This window comes from Ranitomeya variabilis, chromosome 1 (genome assembly GCF_051348905.1).
Source record: "Ranitomeya variabilis isolate aRanVar5 chromosome 1, aRanVar5.hap1, whole genome shotgun sequence".
Taxonomy (NCBI): domain Eukaryota; kingdom Metazoa; phylum Chordata; class Amphibia; order Anura; family Dendrobatidae; genus Ranitomeya; species Ranitomeya variabilis.
In genome coordinates, this window is record NC_135232.1 from 982,739,054 (window position 1) to 982,762,759 (window position 23,706).

Here is a 23,706-nt window from a genome sequence, read left to right on the forward strand (position 1 = left end):
GGAGCGCTGCGCAGTGAATCATTGCCTACCTGGTCGTGAAGCCTGCTCTATTCATCCACCAGCAAAGTTATCAGCAAATTGCAGAGGCAGAAAGTCAAATTGTGGCCTCTTATCTCTGAAGTGGCTGTCCGGGCTCCCCTTTTATTGAGGTGTGGGAGCCTGTGTGCTCGGCAGCTGCCACCAATGATCATCTTCTCATTGACCGTCGCCTGTACTCGGCGCATTCTCCCCATACGAAGATCATGAGCCACTCTTTCTCTTAGGCGTTTGTATTGGGATGAGTTTTCCACAAATCTAAGAAATCCTTGGGGCCACAGCTGATCCATATGCACTAGCTATTTCAGGATCCTTCACCTCCAACTTTTTCTTTACAACTTTATAAAAAAAAAACAAAAAAAAAACCTATCTGTTCCATCTCCTCTCCAAGCGACATTATGTTTATTGGTCTGGGTAAGTCTATCAATCTCTGGCGAAGGGTCCATTTTTTTTTTTTAAAGCACTCCCATCATTGTTTTTATCTTCTTAATATCTTGCAACCGTCATATTATATAGCGCTGTGTACTTACAATTGCTCATTTTGCCTTTCTACCCAGCTACCGTAATTCTTCTCTGCTCTATGGAGAAACAGCAAAGAGCTATAAAAAGTGCAAAACTAATAGTGAAACGGGTGGAAAAAATAGATGAAATTCACTTTAGAACCTTTTTTTTTTCTTGTAGGAGAAGTCTCTTCCCGTCTATCATGGATAGTTGATATTTAACTCTTTGTAGAACTGGGACATGCCATTCAGAAGCCTTTAGGGTGACATGGTGGTAACGGGTTTCTGCTATATAGCGGTGTCAGTATTTTTCCCGTCACATGTGGTCTGGTTGCTTTTCTGCATCAGACCTTTGAGCCGGGTGAGTCACGCTTTTGATGCATTTTTTAGTTCTAAGTTGCCACCTTGGTTTCATTGCCCCTGGCTTGGTAAATCTCCCCGACCACATCAGACCTGCCTTTAATAAGTGACACCATTTCCTCCTCCCGTCTGTCCTTATTACACGCTCACAGGGACAGCAGATCCTTCTGCTCTTACTGATCACCTCTGTGGAGACCGATGGCTGATGTCACATTTGTCACCATTCCGAAGCATGTCTGATATTGGTAGCCAAGGCCCCTGGCAATAACACTGCCTACAGGTAAGTAGTAGCGGATTATGCAGCAGGGTAATGGTTAACTCTTCTTCTGTAGCCGCTGTAACAGGGCACGGAGTCGCAGCTTTGATTTTGCCCTTCCAGGGCTGTTCTTTGTATGGTAGCCACTGAGCACTGCTATGTAGCCCCACTCCTGAGGCCCCTGGTCTGTGGATGAGCATTTCATGTGGATGTATGATATGGCTTTATCGAACATTCGTTATGAACTCTATAGTGCTGGACGACTATCAGAAGTATGTTGGGGCCTGCCCGTAAGGGACGAGTCAGATGGCCATATAACTGGGATGAGGATATCAACCAATGCTCGGACTGGCCGGCGGTCCTCCTGACCCGACAGCTGTATAGAAACACAACCTGTCACGCTCTGGTCGGGAGAGCCGACAGCCAGGACTAGCATTGTATTGTGATCCTCGTCCGAGTGGTACAGCCGTCCCTTCCCTAAGGATTGGAAGATTTGAGATAATTCTCTAGCAGGGACGTCTACCAGTGGCTAATTCCCCTCTCCCCATCGCACAATAGCGCTGAGCACCCGTTGGTATGGTCAGTTGTTCTCCCTTTTGCCTGGCTATGGGAACCCGTCATTAGCTTCTTGCTGCCTGTGCCCCAGTATCAGGAATCCGAGCCTGGCTCTGTAAGTACAGCGAGGTGTGTCTTACTCTGAAATGCTGTGTTTTGGAGAGAACATGGTTGGAAAAGCCAGCTGGAGACTGTCAGTTGGAGCAGAGCGGGGAGATGCTGGTTGGGGACCGTATGACTACGCCGTTCTCTCCCTATAGGCCCCGGCTGGCCCTCCATACTGTGTGTTCTATGAAGCACCGCAGCGTTTCCGGGGAAAACATACCCAGTTGCATTTGTGCAGCCGGTGTCTTGCTTCCTGCTGCCCGTGGCTCGTGCAGTATGAATCTAATGGCTGGTTCCTTTTTTAAAAAGAATGCCATGTCTCCAAACACTATTAATATGCTGATATAGCGTTACTCTGCAGGTTAATAGCATGCTAATGCTGTACGGCCGGCCATCTTACTGAAAGCACAGGTGCCTGGAGAAAACGAGCATTACTCCTCCTGGGAGCCACCGGCTTTCAGTCATAGAGGAGTGACCGGATCGGCTACGGTCACGGATTTAAAGATCTCTGGCACCACTCACTTCCACATTGGTGGTAAGCGTGTTCTCATCTGGTACAGCCAAGGGTAGATACTTTCAGATGCCACATCTCACAGCGTAGAAGAATAAACCTTTAGCCATAAAGATGTGTCTAGTAAGTATGCATCCTTTAGTTATGGGTGCATACATAATCCATTCGGTTGTTTTTCACTTATTTCCATTTCTGAGATATCGGAGTAGTAACAAACATGGCCGCCCTTCTGCTCCCAGAGGGAATGTCAGCTGGTGTGTCTGGATGACTGAAAGTCTGCCTCACCAACATGGCTGCCCTTCTGCTCCCAGAGGGAATGTCAGCTGGTGTGTCTGGATGCCTGAAAGTCTGCCTCACCAACATGGCTGCCCTTCTGCTCCCAGAGGGAATGTCAGCTGGTGTGTCTGGATGACTGAAAGTCTGCCTCACCAACATGGCTGCCCTTCTGCTCCCAGAGGGAATGTCAGCTGGTGTGTCTGGATGACTGAAAGTCTGCCTCACCAACATGGCTGCCCTTCTGCTCCCAGAGGGAATGTCAGCTGGTGTGTCTGGATGACTGAAAGTCTGCCTCACCAACATGGCTGCCCTTCTGCTCCCAGAGGGAATGTCAGCTGGTGTGTCTGGATGCCTGAAAGTCTGCCTCACCAACATGGCTGCCCTTCTGCTCCCAGAGGGAATGTCAGCCTGGGTCTGGATGACTGAAAGTCTGCCTCACCAACATGGCCGTCCTTATGCTCCTAGAGGGAATGTCAGCCGGAGTGTCTGGATGCCTGAAAGTGTGGCTACATATGTAGCAGTAAGGAGCAGGGAATATATCATTTTGACTGTAAAAGTTGGGTAGAGTCCACCCCTCAGAAGATAACAAAGTGACAACTTTGTTTTTTTCCCTTCCCTTTAATGATGTGGATTTTGTTATTTTGGTAAATCCACTACCAATCCCACCAGTATGTGATACAGGGGGCAGCACTAGCCCTGCTCGTCTTGCTTATAAAAGGCGACGGTGTCAAATTTTGGCAAATCAGTGGTCAGAAGTTCCTAGTAGTAATGATTGTGTTTGTGACTCTCATATTAAAGGGAACCTGTCACCTGAATTTGGCGGGACCAGTTTTGGGTCATATGGGCGGGGTTTTCGGGTGTGTGATTCACCCTTTCCTTACCCGCTGGCTGCATGCTGGCCGCAATATTGGATTGAAGTTCATTCTCTGTCCTCCGGAGTACACGCCAGCGCAAGGCAATATATACCTGGGGGGTATAAAGGGGTACCGGACCCCTCCCTATCTGATATTGGTGACCTGTTCTAAAAATAGGCCATGAAGGCTTGGAAAACCCCTTTAAATCTAGAAGTGGGAAGCCTTAACCCCTTAAGCCCCAAGGGTGGTTTGCACGTTAATGACCGGGCCAATTTTTACAATTCTGACCACTGTCCCTTTATGAGGTTATAACTCTGGAACACTTCAACAGATCCTGATGATTCTGACACTGTTTTCTCGTGACATATTGTACTTCATGATAGTGGTAAAATTTATTTGATATTACCTGCGTTTATTTGTGAAAAAAACGGAAATTTGGCGAAAATTTCACAATTTTCCAACTTAGAATTTTTATGCCCTTAAATCACAGAGATATGTCACACAAAATACTTAATAAGTAACATTTCCCACAAGTCTACTTTACATCAGCACAATTTTGGAACCAAAATTTATTTTTGTTAGGGAGTTATAAGGGTTAAAAGTTGACCAGCAATTTCTCAGTTTTACAACACCATTGTTTTAGGGACCACATTACATTTGAAGTCATTTTGAGGGGTCTATATGATAGAAAATAACCAAGTGTGACACCATTCTAAAAACTGCACCCCTCAAGGTGCTCAAAACTGCATTCAAGAAGTGTATTAACCCTTCAGGTGTTTCACAGGAATTTTTGGAATATAAAAAAAAAAAAAATGAACATTTAACTTTTTTTCACAAAAAATTTACTTCAGCTCCAATTTGTTTTATTTTACCAAGGGTAACAGGAGAAAATGGACCCCAAAAGTTGTTGTATAATTTGTCCTGAGTACGCCGATACCCCATATGTGGGGGTAAACCACTGTTTGGGCGCATGGCAGAGCTTGGAAAGGAAGGAGCGCGGTTTGGAATGCAGACTTAGATGGATTTTTTTGCAGGCGTCACATTGCGTTTGCAGAGCCCCTAATGTACCTAAACAGTAGAAACCCCCCACAAGTGACCCCATATTGGAAACTAGACCCCCCAAGGAACTCATCTAGATGTGTTGTGAGAACTTTAAACCCCCAAGTGTTTCACTACAGTTTATAACGCAGAGCCGTGAAAATAAAAAATCATTTTTTTTCCCACAAAAAATGTTTTTTAGCCCCCCAATTTTTTATTTTCCCAAGGGTAACAAGAGAAATTGGACCCCAAAAGTTGTTGTCCAATTTGTCCTGAGTACGCTGATACCCCATATGTTAGGGTAAACCCGTTTGGGCGCGCGGGAGAGCTCGGAAGGGAAGGAGCGCTGTTTTACTTTTTCAACGCAGAATTGGCTGGAATTGAGATGGGACGCCATGTCACGTTTGGAGAGCCCCTGATGTGCCTAAACAGTGAAAACCACCCAATTATAACTGAAACCCTGACCCCAAACACACCTCTAACGCCAACACACCCCTAACCCTAATCCCAACCATAACCCTAACCACACCCCTAACCCTAATCCCAACTGTAAATGTAATCCCAACCCTAACTTTAGCCCCAACCCTAACTTTAGCCCCAACCCTAACTTTAGCCCCAACCCTAACTTTAGCCCTAGCCCTACCCTTAGCCCTACCCTTAGCCCTACCCCTAGCCCCAACCCTAACTGTAGCCCTAACCCTAACTGTAGCCCTAACCCTAACTGTAGCCCTAGGCCTACCCCTAGCCCTACCCGTAACCCTAATGGGAAAATAAAATAATTTTTTTAATTTTATTATTTTTCCCTTACTAAGGGGGGGGGGGGGGGGGGGGTGATGAAGGGGGATTTGATTTACTATATATAGCGGGTTTTTTAGCGGATTTTTATGATTGACAGCTGTCACACACTAAAAGACGCTGTTTATTGCAAAAAATAGTTTTTGCGTCTCCACATTTTGAGAGCTATAATTTTTCCATATTTTGGTCCACAGTGTCATGTGAGGTCTCGTTTTTTGCAGGACAAGTTGACATTTTTATTGGTATCATTTTCGGGCACCTGACATTTTTTTATCGCTATTTATTCCGATTTTTGTGAGGCAGAATGGCCAAAAACCAGCTATTCATGAATTTTTTTTGGGGGGAGGCGTTTATACCGTTCCACGTTTGGTAAAATTGATAAAGCAGTTTTATTCTTCGGGTCAGTACGATTACAACGATACCTCATTTATATCATTTTTTTATGTTTTGGCGCTTTTATACGATGAAAACTATTTTATAGGAAAAATAATTATTTTTGCATCGCTTTATTCTGAGGACTGTAACTTTTTATTTTTTCGCTGCTGATGCTGTATGGCAGCTCGTTTTTTGTGGGACAAGGTGACGTTTTCAGCAGTACCATGGTTATTTATATCCGTCTTTTTGATTTCGTGTTATTCCACTTTTTGTTCGGCGGTTTGATAATAAAGCGTTGTTTTTGCCTTTTTTTTATGGCGTTCACTGAAGGGGTTAACTAGTGTGACAGTTTTATAGGTGGGGTTGTTTCGGATGCGGCAATACTAAATATGTGTACTTTTATTGTTTTTTATTATATAGATAAAGAAATGTATTTATGGGAACAATATATATATTTTTTTTATTTAGGAATTTTTTTTTTACGCATCTAAATATATATATTTTTTACTTTATAACATTGTCCCGGGGGGGACATCACACTATAGGGTCAGATCGCTGATCTGACACTTTGCAGAGCACTGTGTCAGATCAGCGATCTGACGTGCCCTGCTCCTGGCTTACCAACACCTCCTCTGAGCAGGCGCTGGTAAGCCACCTCCCTGCATTACCCGGATGTAGCCCCGTAGCCATTTTGGATCCGGGGCCTGCAGGGAGGAGACGCTCAGTACAATGTGAGCACATCGCCTTGTACCGAGGGTCTCAGGGAAGCACGCAGGGAGGGGGCTTCCCTATTCCCCCGGAACGCTGTGATCATGTTTGATCGCAGTGTTTCGGGGGGTTAATGTGCCAGGAGCGGTCTGTGACTGCTCCTGGCACAAAGTGCCGGATGTCGGCTGCGATAGTCAGCTGACACCCGGCCGCGATTGGCCGCGCTCCCCCCGTGAGCGCAGCTGATTGCATTTAACGTACTATCCCGTCACTGGGAATTAAGTCCCAGGTCACCTTAACGGGATAGTACATCATATGAGATTAAGGGCCATTCCTGCACGGTCAGACACAGCCATTACACAGTACACAGCAGGGGCACATGTATAAGATTATCTCGGCACAGGAACGTTTTATTTAAACACATCCAGTGGTGGAAATTATTATTATTCCAAGATCTATTGATTAAAATGAACTTTGTGGCCTTTAAGTGTTTCCAGGAGGATGGAGCGCCTCCTATAGTTCGTCATCGGAGTTCCTTCACCATTTCTGAATCCCAGGGAGGCTGCACCACCGTTTATCATGGCCATCTATGCAAGGCCTGCGGCCGGTCCCCAGTTTATTCCTTCCTGATGTCTCGTGGTTTCCCTGTTTGGGGTGCCATTAATGTGAGACTCGGGGTCCCCAGGACCAGTGGCCCCAGTCTGCAGCATTCATGCGCCTAGTGCTCCATGTCCATAGATATTGGGTCCGCTCAGAAAGTGTTGGGCGAGGAACGCTGCATATGTGTGTGAATAATGGATGCTCTCCAGCTTGGGCTGAAGCTTTTGTGCGGCTCAGCAATGCCGGGATGTAGGGGCAGGGTAGGAAATACTGTGACGCCGTCTTGTGGCTCCAGTGTGCAGAAGTGACATGTCTGTGGTGGGATGGAAGCCATTACATCGTGTTTCAGTCGCTCAGGAGTCTCCCAAAAATGTAAAGGGGAAGACGTGGTTCTGACTCCACTTCTTCTACTGTTTCTACTTCTTCTTTCTGGTATAGTTGGAGTAAATATTTATAGAAATGCAGTTAATGTTATGGATGCATGGTCTCGCTGCAAGAGTCCGCTACGGGAAGTTTAAAGTTGCTTTTGGTATCCATACTAGCCTAATATTCCTAGGAATTATCCAATCTCTTGTGTTTGGTAACTTTCCTTCCACACTTTATATGAGTGAGTGTTTTGTTTTTCTCTACAATAGTATTCTTCCAGCATTATAGGTGCTGTGACGTTCCTTTCCCTTGCAGCACAAATTGCTTTTGCCATTATTCAGCAGCTTGCCACTTCTTGTGATGTGTTCCCATCTCTGATGCTGCAGAAAGTCAGCAACACGTGAGACAGAAGGGGGACGCTGGAAGTTTGGAGTCATTTTTTGCTTTTACTCTGTGGATTCTGTGCGGTATTGTCTCCCTGATGAGAACTTGTCCCATGTTAATGCGATCAGTATGAGAAGAGCGGATTCTGGTTCCATAATACCTATACGTATATTGTGATTTCAGGCCGTTGGACCCCATTACACACCCGCCATCCTTTTGTGCCGATCTCCAGAAATGTGTTGCTGGTGAGATAAGTGACGCTTGGTTCTCTTGAAGTCATTGCAGATAACGCTGTCCATCATTCTTATCTGTACTTTCAACTGCAATGATTTTTTAGTTCTGTGAAGTCCAGGACTGGCTGTACTAGTATTTCCGATTCTCGGGGCTCATAGTGAGGCTCCTGTGACCCTGATGGCATGCCGGAGGTGGTACAGCACTGTATGGGCAGGGTTGGGGTTTCTGATCCAGCAGTCTTTGTTTAGGCTTTCAGTCACACTTATAAATGGGCTTCGTCCTGTGCCATCTTTAGATGCCCACTAAGCAGTCCCCCGCACAGTGCATTTCTAATGGAGGGCTTTGGCTCAGGCGGCTGGCAGGCGTCAGTTCTCGGCCTCCAGCCTCTTACTTTTCCTCACAGTCAGAGTTTTGCTAATTTTTATGTCATTTTGGAATGAAATGTTGATCTCTCCACATGGAGCGGAGGTTACATCCACACATAAGGTCCGTGTACACTGCAAGGGGCGAGGTTTCGGGATAATCATGCAGTCTAAGCTTCCCGCCAATCACCTGACCAATCGGTAATCATTGTTGGCGGGGCATCTCCTGCGTGAGCCTGTGCTGCCGAGAACAATCACCTACACACAGTCCAGTGCACGTCTGCAGCCGGTCGGCCGTTGTGTACGGACTGTTACACCACCTCGGAGCAGCAGTCAGGCCTCTGCATGAAGAAATGACAATCTTCTATTCATTGCAGTGTTAGGCCTCTTTCACACTTCCGTTTTTTGCAATCCGTCGCTTTGGGCAAAAAACGAATCCTGCAAATGTGCTCGTAGGATGCGTTTTTTGCCCATAAACTTGTATTAGCGATGGATGGCCACACGTCGCGTCCGTCGTGCAACGGATCCGTCGTGTTTTGGTGGACCGTCGTCACAAAAAAAGTTCAATGTAACTTTTTTTGTACGTCGTATCTGCCGTTTCCTACCGCGCATGCGCGGCCGAAACTCTGCCCCCTCCTCCCCGGACTGCAGAATGGGCAACGCATTGCGATGGACCCGTACCGACAGGAGTGTGCAAGAGGCCTTAATCACAGACTGCACTGGGACTGCACTGATCAGAAATGAACATGTGATTTCTTTTTTCCCACTATGGAAGTTGCAGATAGAACACGAACATAAAAATGTCTGAGTAAGGGCTTAAGGTCTTACCACAGTAAGAATGCCTAGGGACGCCCTAGTCCTGCCGTCTGTCGCAGCTTTATTTAGGATTTAATGAGCTCTTGTTCACACTCAGATGTATTTGGCAGAATGAAGATGACAAATAACAGCGGCTGCCAAGAAGACTCATTGCTCGTATACCATTGGTGTCTTCCCCCTCTAGGCCTGTCATGGACGTGTGCCAGCACTGGTGACAGATCGTTGTTAATGACACTTTCACATGTCGGTCTTAGTAATTACTTGGATTTCCAATGAAATAATAATTCTGGAGCATCTTTATTAGAACTTTATTTTTCCTCTGTTGTTCCTCCTGCCAAAGGGCGTTTTCCTCACAATGTGGCACAGCCTGCGCTGATTGGACAGTGCTCAGGGACACCCCCCCCCCACTAGTAACACAGGGGGCAGTGTAATCAGGCATTTCTAGGAGGAATGGCAGAGGGACAGTGATGGAGGGGCAGCATAAAGCAAAGGTATTGCGTGGGGTGGTGGCATTGCATGTGACTGGTGTGGGGCTGGCGGCATTGCGTGGGGCTGGCGGCATTGCATGTGACTGGTGTGGGGCTGGTGGCATTGCATAGGACTGGTGTGGGGCTGGTGGCATTGCATAGGACTGGTGTGGGGCTGGCGGCATTGCATGTGACTGGTGTGGGGCTGGCGGCATTGCGTGGGGCTGGCGGCATTGCATAGGACTGGTGTGGGGCTGGCGGCATTGCATGGGACTGGTGTGGGGCTGGCGGCATTGCGTGAGGCTGGTGGCATTGCGTGGGGCTGGCGGCATTGCATGGGACTGGTGTGGGACTGGTGTGGAGCTGGCAGCATTGCATGGGACTGGTGTGGGGCTGGCGGCATTTGCGTGGGGCTGGTGTGGGGCTGGCGGCATTGCGTGGGGCTGGTAGCATTGTGTGGGGCTGGTGGCATTACATGGGAGTGCTGGTATTACTAAATCAAAAATGACGTGGCTTTTAATATTACTTTTTGTTTCTTCTTCTTTAGAGCCAATTATATTCTTTTCTCCAAAACTTTGCTCTCTTGTTCGTGAACAGTTGTTTTGCCGTCCTCTTGAGGAATTGCTACAAAACACTAATTTGTAGCAGTTGGGGGGGGCTCCTGGCAGGCTGCCATCTTGTTTGCCCAGCGATGCTTGCTGCACATAGGAGAGTGTAGTAATTAGGTGATGTTTACCATGCGTCTGCATGTGTTCGGAGTATTTCAGCAGCTAATGAGCCCTCGGCACGGTGGTCGGCCATGGTGTGTTCTGACCCCATTGTATCTGGGGTCTGGAACTTCCCATAGTGCACGTCCCATTATTGTCAGGGGGCCCCAGTCCTCGGAGAGGTGCGGACAATGTGCTCCTCTAAGCTGCTCCTAATGCACCAGCGCTGGGCTGACACCAGGATCTTTCAGAAGTGTCATGTCCCTGTCTCTTTCCTGGGGCATTGCGCGGTGGTCGCTCCTGTGAGGGGCAGTAATACGGCTCTGGGGGTGGTCTCGTTACACCACTAAACATTTGTCTATAAAGTCTGACTGCTCTTAGCTCCATGTTCTGTGACTGATATATCGGAGGGTTTGCTATGGTGTCCTTTCATATTTGACTGGTAAAGGATTGGAGCAATGTACGATGTAAAGCTCTGATAAGTGAGGTCCGGCATTATCATGACCTGAACAATGTGTACGCAGCCTGGAGAGACCCCTGGCAATACCATACTCTTCGCACCATTGGGGCATCAATGACGTGAGATGCAAAGGAAACATAGATACTTAATCAGATGATCCGGCATGAGCAAACAATTGCAGCATGCTGTGATTGACTCCGATATCCCAATCACACATAACCATACAAGTCTATGGGTGTGTGTGAAACATCGGACTGCACTCTGAAGTCATCCAAGTGCAGTCTGACATCCATAGACTCAGACAATGGAGAAATGAAGTTCTCCATCTTCTATGGAGCAGGAGTGATGGAGGCCAAACCTGAGGCTTCACACCTGGGTCTGGCTGTAGGAAGTCTGTTTCCGCCCTTAGTTTCGCCTGTGTTATCAGGCATCTTGCCATAGCCTGGTCACCTGTATACCAACCATTGAAGAGCTGGTATTAGGTTCCAGTGTGAAACTAGTGCTGTATTGTAGGAGCTGAATAGCTTTCCATAGCAGGATCACATTACTACTAGAGGATGGGGATTTACCACCTGTATACACTGTGTATGTGAATGTTGTCCTGCTGTAAAGTGCCCAGCCATGATGGGGGAGGAAGGTGTCTAGTTTATAGCTAATTTCACGTGCGCCATTTACAGCAACTTATAAAATAATGCCCCTGACAACATTATGACTAAATCTCCCCCAGTCTGGGCAGATCAAACCAGTGTATTCTAAGATGAGGACTTGTATTGAAAGTTAGGTTCTGCGTACCTCTATACACACGAGTCACACATAATCTGACAAGGCAAAATAATTTTTTATGCAGGAAAGATGTTCTCTCCTAAGGTTTTTGTGCTTTGCATAATGCAATGTATTAGATAGAGCTGCAGGCAGATTCTTTGTGTGAGCGAATCGGTGACACTAGGAAACACTGAGCGGACATTGGTGTATAAAGGGCCCAGCCTGCCATCTTGTGGTGATTCAGTAGACTGCAGCCACCTAATTTGAAAAGTGAGATTTTTTTTTTTAGGATCTATCTTCTGTGTATATTTAACTTTTCTGTCAATATATGTATTTGTAAACACGTGTGTATATTTCTCTCTCTCTCTCTATCTATCTATCTATCTATCTATCTATCTATCTATCTATCTATCTATCTATCTATCTATCTATAGTATGTGTGTGTGTGTATATATGCACAAACCCAGTGGGGCCAGTGCAGGTTATATACACATACAACATACTGACTCGATGCATACGTACTTTCAATAGTCATATCATTTTGAAGGTGAGTAATATTTCTCATGAAGACCTGTAAAAAAAGGAAAGAAGTGTAAAAGGAAGAAAAAAAAAAAGGAAGTCGGGATTTCTATTTTTGCTTGTATATTAGAGTCGGAATCTGCAAGTTCCCTTTTCATGTTACATACTTTATTTCCCTAATTGCTCAATGCAGTTTGTAGCCTGAGACAGTTCTTCTTGATCAGTAATAGAGAATGATGTGAAATCACTTGAATGATGACTATTTTGGATTCTTGGTGTCAGCCTCCCTGCTTTCTGTGCTAAGTTACCAAACACTGAAGTTACAGAACTGTGAGAAAAACTCCTGTCCCTACGGCAACACTCCCTGCTCCTGCATTCTGGTTGCTCTGACGATACATTAATATCTTGTTTCTACTATTTTGATTACTCCTTTCATTTTTCTTTTCCTCTGTGCTAGAAACGTAAAAACTGGTGGAGCAAAGCAACCCCCTCTCAGACTAAAACCTCTATGTAAATCTATTATTGCACATTGCACACATGACCACTCATTATAATGAGCTATGTATGATCACGTCCGTCACAGGGAGAGCCGCTCTTTACTGTGCCTTCTGGCTTGTGGAGCGGAGTCTGACATAGATCTCCTCTGTGACGGCCATTTGCACTTCTAGGAGGCCTGTGGGGCAATGGCTTTACATAACTGTTGTTCAGGATCCATGTTATGAGCTGTAGTATGACAATCTGATGGGACATTTTGTGTAGATGCATCATTTACATATAAAGACAAGACTGTAATGAAGGGATTAAAACTGCACATATCTATCCTGTTTCTCAGTCATGGTATCTGCTCTGCGTAATCTTACGGGTACTGTGAAATGGAGCCTACCTGTATTAACAAGCGTTTAATCCCTGCAGTATAATCTGAGCAGACTTTCCCCAGATCCAGGGGTGCACGTTATACTTTTGTCTAATGCTTTTTGGAATCTCCAAAATGACCTAGATCTTCAGGTTTGTCCAGACTGTTCTATTCACATGTGTTTCCGAATGTCTGAACTTTTAATTTGCTCTTACAAATGCTTATCTGGCATGAATCCATTTCTAAGAGTTTTGACTTCTCAGTGTACGTCCCCAGCAGATCTTCCCACAGTGCTAGAAAATCCACAGTGGTAAAAATCGCTGGATATTTCATTGCTTAAATGCAGCACCTTTTACTGTAACACTGCATTGCCAAGCATGAAATCCATGGTGATGTCAAATATGAAGGACCAGGATGTCTCCTCACATTTTGGGAAATCGGAGTTACAGATCTTTTGGATGCAATTCCACACAAAAAAATCCATTGCATACCCCAACATCCCCGGTTTGTTGGAGCTTTCTCATCAGTTCTGTTTCCAGCACGGTCACACATGACTTTAGATATACTATCTTGTTCTGAGTCAGATTTGGCTTTTGGTGGGAATATTGTCATGCTTTGTCACCTGGAAAGATGGGATTCTGTCTTCTACGGCACTCTGTGGTCTGACGGGTGATGTGCTGATGTAAAGATGTGATTTAAATTGTTATAATTTCAGAATTATTTCTTGGGACACATCCGATCACATCTAACCATTAATGGACGTATTAAACTGTTTGTCCAGGCATAAAAAAAAGTGGTGCCCTGTCTGGTCCTGCGGCTAAGCCCCCATTCTGCCCCGTGTGCCCCGTCTGGTCCTGCAGTTCAGCCCCATTCTGCCCCGTGTGCCCCGTCTGGTCCTGCGGCTCAGCCCCATTCTGCCCCGTCTGGTCCTGCGGCTCAGCCCCATTCTGCCCCGTCTGGTCCTGCGGCTCAGCCCCATTCTGCCCTGTGTGCCCCGTCTGGTCCTGCGGCTCAGCCCCCATTCTGCCCCGTGTGCCCTGTCTGGTCCTGCAGCTCAGCCCCCATTCTGCCCCGTGTGCCCTGTCTGGCCCTGCAGCTCTGCCCCCATTCTGCCCCGTGTGCCATGTCTGGTCCTGCAGCTCAGCCCCCATTCTGCCCCGTGTGCCCTGTCTGGCCCTGCAGCTCAGCCCCCATTCTGCCCCGTGTGCCCTGTCTGGCCCTGCAGCTCAGCCCCCATTCTGCCCCGTCTGGTCCTGCGGCTCAGCCCCCATTCTGCCCCGTGTGCCATGTCTGGCCCTGCAGCTCAGCCCCCATTCTGCCCCGTGTGCCCTGTCTGGTCCTGCGGCTCAGCCCCCATTCTGCCCCGTGTGCCCTGTCTGGCCCTGCGGCTCAGCCCCCATTCTGCCCCGTGTGCCCTGTCTGGCCCTGCAGCTCAGCCACCATTCTGCCCCGTGTGCCCTGTCTGGCCCTGCAGCTCAGCCCCCATTCTGCCCCGTGTGCCCTGTCTGGCCCTGCAGCTCAGCCCCCATTCTGCCCCGTCTGGCCCTGCAGCTCAGCCCCCATTCTGCCCCGTCTGGCCCTGCAGCTCAGCCCCCATTCTGCCCCATCTGGCCCTGCAGCTCAGCCCCCATTCTGCCCCGTGTGCCCTGTCTGGCCCTGCAGCTCAGCCCCATTCTGCCCCGTGTGCCCTGTCTGGTCCTGCGGCTCAGCCCCCCATTCTGCCCCGTGTGCCCTGTCTGGCCCTGCAGCTCAGCCCCCATTCTGCCCCGTGTGCCCTGTCTGGCCCTGCAGCTCAGCCCCCATTCTGCCCCGTGTGCCCTGTCTGGCCCTGCAGCTCAGCCCCCATTCTGCCCCGTCTGGCCCTGCAGCTCAGCCCCCATTCTGCCCCGTCTGGCCCTGCAGCTCAGCCCCCATTCTGCCCCGTGTGCCCTGTCTGGCCCTGCAGCTCAGCCCCATTCTGCCCCGTGTGCCCTGTCTGGCCCTGCAGATCAGCCCCATTCTGCCCCGTGTGCCCCGTCTGGCCCTGCAGCTCAGCCCCCATTCTGCCCCGTCTGGCCCTGCAGCTCAGCCCCCATTCTGCCCCGTCTGGCCCTGCAGCTCAGCCCCCATTCTGCCCCGTGTGCCCTGTCTGGCCCTGCAGCTCAGCCCCATTCTGCCCCGTGTGCCCCGTCTGGCCCTGCAGCTCAGCCCCCATTCTGCCCCGTCTGGCCCTGCAGCTCAGCCCCCATTCTGCCCCATGTGCCCTGTCTGGCCCTGCAGCTCAGCCCCCATTCTGCCCCGTGTGCCCTGTCTGGCCCTGCAGCTCAGCCCCCATTCTGCCCCGTGTGCCCTGTCTGGCCCTGCAGCTCAGCCCCATTCTGCCCCGTGTGCCCTGTCTGGTCCTGCAGCTCAGCCCCCATTCTGCCCCGTCTGGCCCTGCAGCTCAGCCCCCATTCTGCCCCGTCTGGCCCTGCAGCTCAGCCCCCATTCTGCCCCGTGTGCCCTGTCTGGCCCTGCAGCTCAGCCCCATTCTGCCCCGTGTGCCCTGTCTGGTCCTGCAGCTCAGCCCCCATTCTGCCCCGTCTGGCCCTGCAGCTCAGCCCCCATTCTGCCCCGTCTGGCCCTGCAGCTCAGCCCCCATTCTGCCCCGTCTGGCCCTGCAGCTCAGCCCCCATTCTGCCCCGTGTGCCCTGTCTGGTCCTGCACTAGAATGATTATGCCTTTGATCCAGATAGTCATGCCACACAAAAACATTAATAAATAACATTTCCCCCATCTCTGCTTTACATCGGCACCATTTGTAAAATGTTATTTTATTTTGTTAGCCTTTTAGGAGGTTTAAAGATGTAGCAGTAATTTTTCATTTTTTCACGAAAATTTACAAAATGTATTTTTTAGGGACCTATCCATGTTTGAAGTGACTTTAGGGATCCTAGATACTGGATATACTATATATACCCCAAAAGTGATACCATTTTAAAAACAGCACCCCTGACATATTGAAAACTGCTGTCGGGTAGTTTATTAACCCTTCAGGTGGTTTTCAGGAATTTATGCAAAATGACATAACAGGAATGAGTGAGTGTATTCTGCACAGGCCGCTGTAGCCGGCAGACTCTGAGGCCGCTATTTGGCCACGAATTGTCATGACAAGCATCAGGAGCACACAGTCATGATGTCAGGGTGCTGATGGGTTAGATAGGAAGCCCCCACACTCTGATAACCACTTATATTATATAATCACTAGTGACAGCAGCAACTAAGAGGTTAAACAGATGTGGACGGTGCCAACACTGATCGTGGCGGCTGCAGCAAGTCGTCAGCTATAGTGGACAGACAGCTGCTGGATTGTCTCCTGTATGGGGAGGCTATTCTTATATCTCAGGTCAGTAAAAAGATGTATTGGCGGTCATTAAGGGGTTACCATCTCCTTGAGAGAATATCTAGATAAAGACCCCCTATGCAGACCAGATGTTTAGTTTGATATATTATACAAAGTGCCCATCTTCTTTGCCAAGACCCCTCTAGAAGACCACTTGTAATGCAATTTAGGTTTCTGCCAGACATTGATTTCTATGTGATCTGGTAAATACTAGCGGAGACCATCATGGCGAGTTTTCGTGTTCTTGCTACTGACGGGCTGACAGCCGCCATTCTCCCTTAAGTACAGGAGGTTAGAAGGGTGGCAGAGATTTTGATTGCTCGGTTTCTTGATGATCCCATCCCCCTACTTGTGTGTGTGCTGACTGCAATGCTCAGCGAGTAGAACGGAGCTCTCACTGCAGGTTCCCTGGCCGCATCATCCTGCCAGTGTTGCCCCTGGCAACCTAGAGATGATGTGCTACTTCAGTGCAGTGTCCGTCCGTCCCCCTATTCTGTACATGAGTAGCAGAAACTGAAGCTTTCCAGGGTGGGCTGTATGGCTGTGATCTATCATATGTCCACATGTTACCAGACTGACCCCCCCAGAGCCTCGGGCTAGAAGTGAAGCCTGTGCTTTGCACAGCAGAGCAGATTTTTCCATTTTGTAACAGTTTTTGGGGCTAAATGAGGACAAGGGGTGGTGGTACAATTGGCGTGCAGGTAATTGTCAGAAGGAGTGCTGTGAGCGCAGTACTGCTGGCAAAGCGAGCTTCTTACGGTGGTCTCTCAACTGTCCGATTACTTGGAGCTTTTCTCATCGAATACTCCAGCCAGTGTCCGAAACTTGTGGTTTATGGCTACAAAATGGTAGAAGATCCTAATTTACCAGTAAGGCCGCTTTCACACATCAGTGTTTTAGCCATCAGTCACAATCCGTCGAATTTTGAAAAAGAATGGATCCGTCGCAGATTGTGAAAAACTGATGGAACGGATCAGACTAGCTGATCCGGCTAATTGGATCCTAAAAAAAATTTGAGCATGCTCAGTTAAAAAAACAAAAAACAAAAAACAAAAAAAGGAATCCGTCGCTGAATTCCGTCATTTGACTGAAATTGCGCCATAGGCTTCCATTCCAATAATGGGGTCTGGGAATGTACCCTGAAGCGGCTGCTATCCCCTACAGTAATAATGGGGTCTGGGAATGTACCCTGAAGCGGCTGCTATCCCCTACAGTAATAATGGGGTCTGGGAATGTACCCTGAAGCGGCTGCTATCCCCTACTGTAATAATGGGGTCTGGGAATGTATCCTGAAGCGGCTGCTATCCCCTACAGTAATAATGGGGTCTGGGAATGTACCCTGAAAAAGGCTGCTATCCTCTACTGTAATAATGGGGTCTGGGGATGTACCCTGAAGAGGCTGCTATCCTCTTCTGTAATAATGGGGTCTAGGAATGTACCCTGAAGCGGCTGCTATCCCCTACTGTAATAATGGGGTCTGGGAATGTACCCTGAAGCGGCTGCTATCCCCTACTGTAATAATGGGGTCTGGGAATGTACCCTGAAGAGGCTGCTATCCTCTACAGTAATAATGGGGTCTGGGGATGTACCCTGAAGAGGCTGCTATCCCCTACTGTAATAATGGGGTCTGGGAATGTACCCTGAAGAGGCTGCTATCCTCTACTGTAATAATGGGGTCTGGGGATGAACCCTAAAGAGGCTGCTATCCTCTACTATAATAATGGGGTCTGGTGATGTACCCTGAAGAGGCTGCTAGCCCCTACTGTAATAATGGGGTCTGGGAATGTACCCTGAAGAGGCTGCTAGCCTCTACTGTAATAATGGGGTCTGGGGATGTACCCTGAATGGCTGCTATCCTCTACTGTAATAATGGGGTCTAGAAATGTACCCTGAAGAGGCTTCTATCCCCCACAGTAATAATGGGGTCTGGGAATGTACCCTGAATGGCTGCTATCCTCTACTGTAATAATGGGGTCTAGGAATGTACCCTGAAGGGGCTGCTATCCCCTAGTGTAATAATGGGGTCTGGGAATGTACCCTGAAGAGGCTGCTATCCTCTACTGTAATAATGGGGTCTGGGGATGTACCCTGAAGAGGCTGCTATCCCCTACAGTAATAATGGGGTCTGGGAATATACCCTTAAGGGGCTGCTATCCCAGACTGTAATAATGGGGTCTGGGGATGTACCCTGAAGAGGCTGCTATCCTCTACTGTAATAATGGGGGCTGGGAATGTACCCTGAAGCGGCTGCTATCCCCTACTGTAATAATGGGGTCTGGGAATGTACCCTGAAGAGGCTGCTATCCTCTACAGTAATAATGGGGTCTGGGGATGTACCCTGAAGAGGCTGCTATCCTCTACTGTAATAATGGGGTCTGGGAATGTACCCTGAAGGGCTGCTGCTATCCTCTACAGTAATAATGGGGTCTGGAAATGTACCCTGAAGGGCTGCTATCCTCTACTGTAATAATGGGGTCTAGGAATGTACCCTGAAGGGGCTGCTATCCCTACAGTAATAAAGGGGTCTAGGAATGTACCCTGAATCGCCTGCTATCCTCTATAGTAATAATGGCGTCTGGGGATGTACCCTGAAGAGGCTGCTATCCTCTACTGTAGTAATGGGGTCTGGGAATGTACCCTGAAGCGGCTTCTATCCCCTACTGTAATTATGGGGTCTGGGAATGTACCCTGAAGCGGCTGCTATCATCTATAGTAATAATGGGGTCTGGGAATGTGCCCTGAAGCGGCTGCTATCCTCTACTGTAATAATGGGGTCTGGGAATGTACCCTGAAGGGGCTGCTATCCCCTACAGTAATAATGGGGTCTGGGAATGTGCCCTGAAGCGGCTGCTATCCTCTACTGTAATAATGGGGTCTGGGAATGTACCCTGAAGCCGCTGCTATCCCCTACAGTAATAATGGGGTCTGGGAATGTGCCCTGAATCGCCTGCTATCCCCTACTGTAATAATGGGGTCTGGGAATATACCCTTAAGGGGCTGCTATCCCAGACTGTAATAATGGGGTCTGGGGATGTACCCTGAAGAGGCTGCTATCCTCTACTGTAATAATGGGGGCTGGGGATGTACCCTGAAGAGGCTGCTATCCTCTACTGTAATAATGGGGTCTGGGAATGTACCCTGAAGGGCTGCTGCTATCCTCTACAGTAATAATGGGGTCTGGAAATGTACCCTGAAGGGCTGCTATCCTCTACTGTAATAATGGGGTCTAGGAATGTACCCTGAAGGGGCTGCTATCCCTACAGTAATAAAGGGGTCTAGGAATGTACCCTGAATCGCCTGCTATCCTCTATAGTAATAATGGCGTCTGGGGATGTACCCTGAAGAGGCTGCTATCCTCTACTGTAGTAATGGGGTCTGGGAATGTACCCTGAAGCGGCTTCTATCCCCTACTGTAATTATAGGGTCTGGGAATGTACCCTGAAGCGGCTGCTATCATCTATAGTAATAATGGGGTCTGGGAATGTGCCCTGAAGCGGCTGCTATCCCCTACTGTAATAATGGGGTCTGGGAATGTACCCTGAGGAGGCTGCTATCCTCTACAGTAATAATGGGGTCTGGGGATGTACCCTGAGGAGGCTGCTATCCCCTACTGTAATAATGGGGTCTAGGAATGTACCCTGAAGAGGCTGCTATCCCCTACTGTAATAATGGGGTCTGGGAATGTACCCTGAATCGCCTGCTATCCTCTATAGTAATAATGGCGTCTGGGGATGTACCCTGAAGAGGCTGCTATCCTCTACTGTAGTAATGGGGTCTGGGAATGTACCCTGAAGCGGCTTCTATCCCCTACTGTAATTATGGGGTCTGGGAATGTACCCTGAAGCGGCTGCTATCATCTATAGTAATAATGGGGTCTGGGAATGTGCCCTGAAGCGGCTGCTATCCTCTACTGTAATAATGGGGTCTGGGAATGTACCCTGAAGCGGCTGCTATCATCTATAGTAATAATGGGGTCTGGGAATGTGCCCTGAAGCGGCTGCTATCCTCTACTGTAATAATGGGGTCTGGGAATGTACCCTGAAGCGGCTGCTATCATCTATAGTAATAATGGGGTCTGGGAATGTGCCCTGAAGAGGCTGCTATCCTCTACTGTAGTAATGGGGTCTGGGAATGTACCCTGAAGCGGCTTCTATCCCCTACTGTAATTATGGGGTCTGGGAATGTACCCTGAAGCGGCTGCTATCATCTATAGTAATAATGGCGTCTGGGGATGTACCCTGAAGAGGCTGCTATCCTCTACTGTAGTAATGGGGTCTGGGAATGTACCCTGAAGCGGCTTCTATCCCCTACTGTAATTATGGGGTCTGGGAATGTACCCTGAAGCGGCTGCTATCATCTATAGTAATAATGGGGTCTGGGAATGTGCCCTGAAGCGGCTGCTATCCTCTACTGTAATAATGGGGTCTGGGAATGTACCCTGAAGGGGCTGCTATCCCCTACAGTAATAATGGGGTCTGGGAATGTGCCCTGAAGCGGCTGCTATCCTCTACTGTAATAATGGGGTCTGGGAATGTACCCTGAAGCCGCTGCTATCCCCTACTGTAATAATGGGGTCTGGGAATATACCCTTAAGGGGCTGCTATCCCAGACTGTAATAATGGGGTCTGGGGATGTACCCTGAAGAGGCTGCTATCCTCTACTGTAATAATGGGGGCTGGGGATGTACCCTGAAGAGGCTGCTATCCTCTACTGTAATAATGGGGTCTGGGAATGTACCCTGAAGGGCTGCTGCTATCCTCTACAGTAATAATGGGGTCTGGAAATGTACCCTGAAGGGCTGCTATCCTCTACTGTAATAATGGGGTCTAGGAATGTACCCTGAAGGGGCTGCTATCCCTACAGTAATAAAGGGGTCTAGGAATGTACCCTGAATCGCCTGCTATCCTCTATAGTAATAATGGCGTCTGGGGATGTACCCTGAAGCGGCTTCTATCCCCTACTGTAATTATAGGGTCTGGGAATGTACCCTGAAGCGGCTGCTATCATCTATAGTAATAATGGGGTCTGGGAATGTGCCCTGAAGCGGCTGCTATCCCCTACTGTAATAATGGGGTCTGGGAATGTACCCTGAGGAGGCTGCTATCCTCTACAGTAATAATGGGGTCTGGGGATGTACCCTGAGGAGGCTGCTATCCCCTACTGTAATAATGGGGTCTAGGAATGTACCCTGAAGAGGCTGCTATCCCCTACTGTAATAATGGGGTCTGGGAATGTACCCTGAAGAGGCTGCTATCCCCTACTGTAATAATGGGGTCTGGGAATGTACCCTGAGGAGGCTGCTATCCTCTACAGTAATAATGGGGTCTGGGGATGTACCCTGAGGAGGCTGCTATCCCCTACTGTAATAATGGGGTCTAGGAATGTACCCTGAAGAGGTTGCTATCCCCTACTGTAATAATGGGGTCTGGGAATGTACCCTGAAGCCGCTGCTAGCCCCTACTGTAATAATGGGGTCTGGGAATGTACCCTGAAGAGGCTGCTATCCCCTACTGTAATAATGGGGTCTGGGAATGTACCCTGAAGCGGTTGCTATCCTCTACTGTAATAATGGGGTCTGGGAATGTTCCCCGAAGAGGCTGCTATCCTCTATAGTAGTAATGGGGTCTGGGAATGTGCCCTGAAGAGGCTGCTATCCTCTACTGTAATAATGGGGTCTGGGATTGTGCCCTGAAGGGGCTGCTATCCCCTACTGTAATAATGGGGTCTGGGAATGTACCCTGAAGAGGCTGCTATCCCCTACTGTAATAATGGGGTCTGGGAATGTACCCTGAAGCGGTTGCTATCCTCTACTGTAATAATGGGGTCTGGGAATGTACCCTGAAGCGGCTGCTATCCTCTATAGTAGTAATGGGATCTGGGAATGTACCTTGAAGCGGCTGCTATCCCCTACTGTAATAATGGGGTCTGGGAATGTACCCTGAAGCCGCTGCTATCCTCTACTGTAATAATGGGGTCTGGGATTGTGCCCTGAAGCGGCTGCTATCTTCTAGTAAAGTCATGGCTGCTGACTGAAATCCTGATCCTGGTGCGGAGATTTTGCGATGTGCAGTCCCTGGAGACATTTTGCCCTTGTAACCTGCAGTTTAGTAATAACTGAGACCTTGCCCGGCCCCCCCGATGTTACACTGGAGCTCCACCACTGTGCTGGAGTGTAAAGATGACTTTTTCCATCTGTCTGGCCCCCCAGAGGATGATACTTATTTTAGTTGCCGCCAGAACAGAACGCCATCTATCAAACAGGCTGGCGCTGCGGCTTCTGCGTGTGGATTTCCTTTTATATGGAAGCCTTTCTTGCTCCTCTTCCTCTGGGCCCAGCGCCTAATGATTAGTGGATCACAATATTCCTATCCATCTGGAATGCCAGTCTGCATAGTATCTTGCTTGATATTTATTCTGCTGGGGATTTCCTCAAGGTCTTAAAAGCAGCATTAAACCCTTACCGATGACTTCTTCGTACGCTTGTCAATTACTCAAACAAAACGTGTCGGCGGGAGCCTTGTTCTCGTCCCCAGCCATGACCTGTCAGACGTTCACTGCGTTATATCAAGAGGAATAGGCAGGAAATGCAAATAATGGCAGCCACTAATTGTAAGGATGCAGCGCCGATCAGGGCTATTGTGGACACCATTGTCGCTCTATGTAAAGTGGAGTCGTGACTTTGGAAACACTTCACTTTTCTGTGCAGTTTGTGACATTTTATTCTTCTCCATTTTTTTACATTGCTAGTTTCACATTTTGACAGAATTCTCTGAGTACTGACTACTCTGATAAAGGGATTTTCCAAGTTCAGAAAATGGGTCAAAAAATCTTAGATTTATCACTACCCACAAATCCCCCATGTGCTAGCCTAACTGCAGCGATGGCCTCCTTGACGTCAGCAGTCATGTGGCTATTTGAATGTCTTTTCTGCAAAGCTGGTCTTTAATTACTTGTCATTGATCTACACACATGACTTCTGCCGCCAGTCACTGGCCTCAGTGGGTTCCTGCGGTGTATGGGGTCATTCATTGCCTGCAGTGGTCATGTGTATAGGCTTTATGCCATTTCTGCACCATGTAAAGAAAGACTGCCAAGGAGCACCGGACGGCCATTTTACCAGTGCGTTTGACTCGTTACTTTGCCTGCCTTTTGTCAAAGTTATGTTTTTGGAAATCCCTTTAAACTCCTCCACTTTTTATTGCCTAGTAATGGTCTCTCCATAGCCTGTCTAGATAAGTAGACCGTGACAATGTGTGCTGATGGATTCTAGATGGATCGTTCTGTGCGCGTAGGCTGCTGATGTTCAGCACCAAAGATCATTTCACCCGACGAATGAGCGTCTAGCTTACCTGGTTCTCGGCAGTCTGTTTAGACTGCAAAATTATTGTGAAATGAGCTTTCTTAGGAGCACAAGTCCGCAATAACCTTTCCTTCTAATATTCATGA

At 48.3% G+C, this 23,706-nt stretch overlaps 1 protein-coding gene across 13 annotated transcripts in view; it reads left to right on the forward strand.

Annotated features, from left to right (window-relative positions):
- The window catches only part of RAPGEF2 (Rap guanine nucleotide exchange factor 2), a 258,968-nt gene that overhangs the window by 66,175 nt on the left and 169,087 nt on the right, over positions 1-23,706 (forward strand). The gene's annotated exons all lie outside the window — the stretch shown is intronic.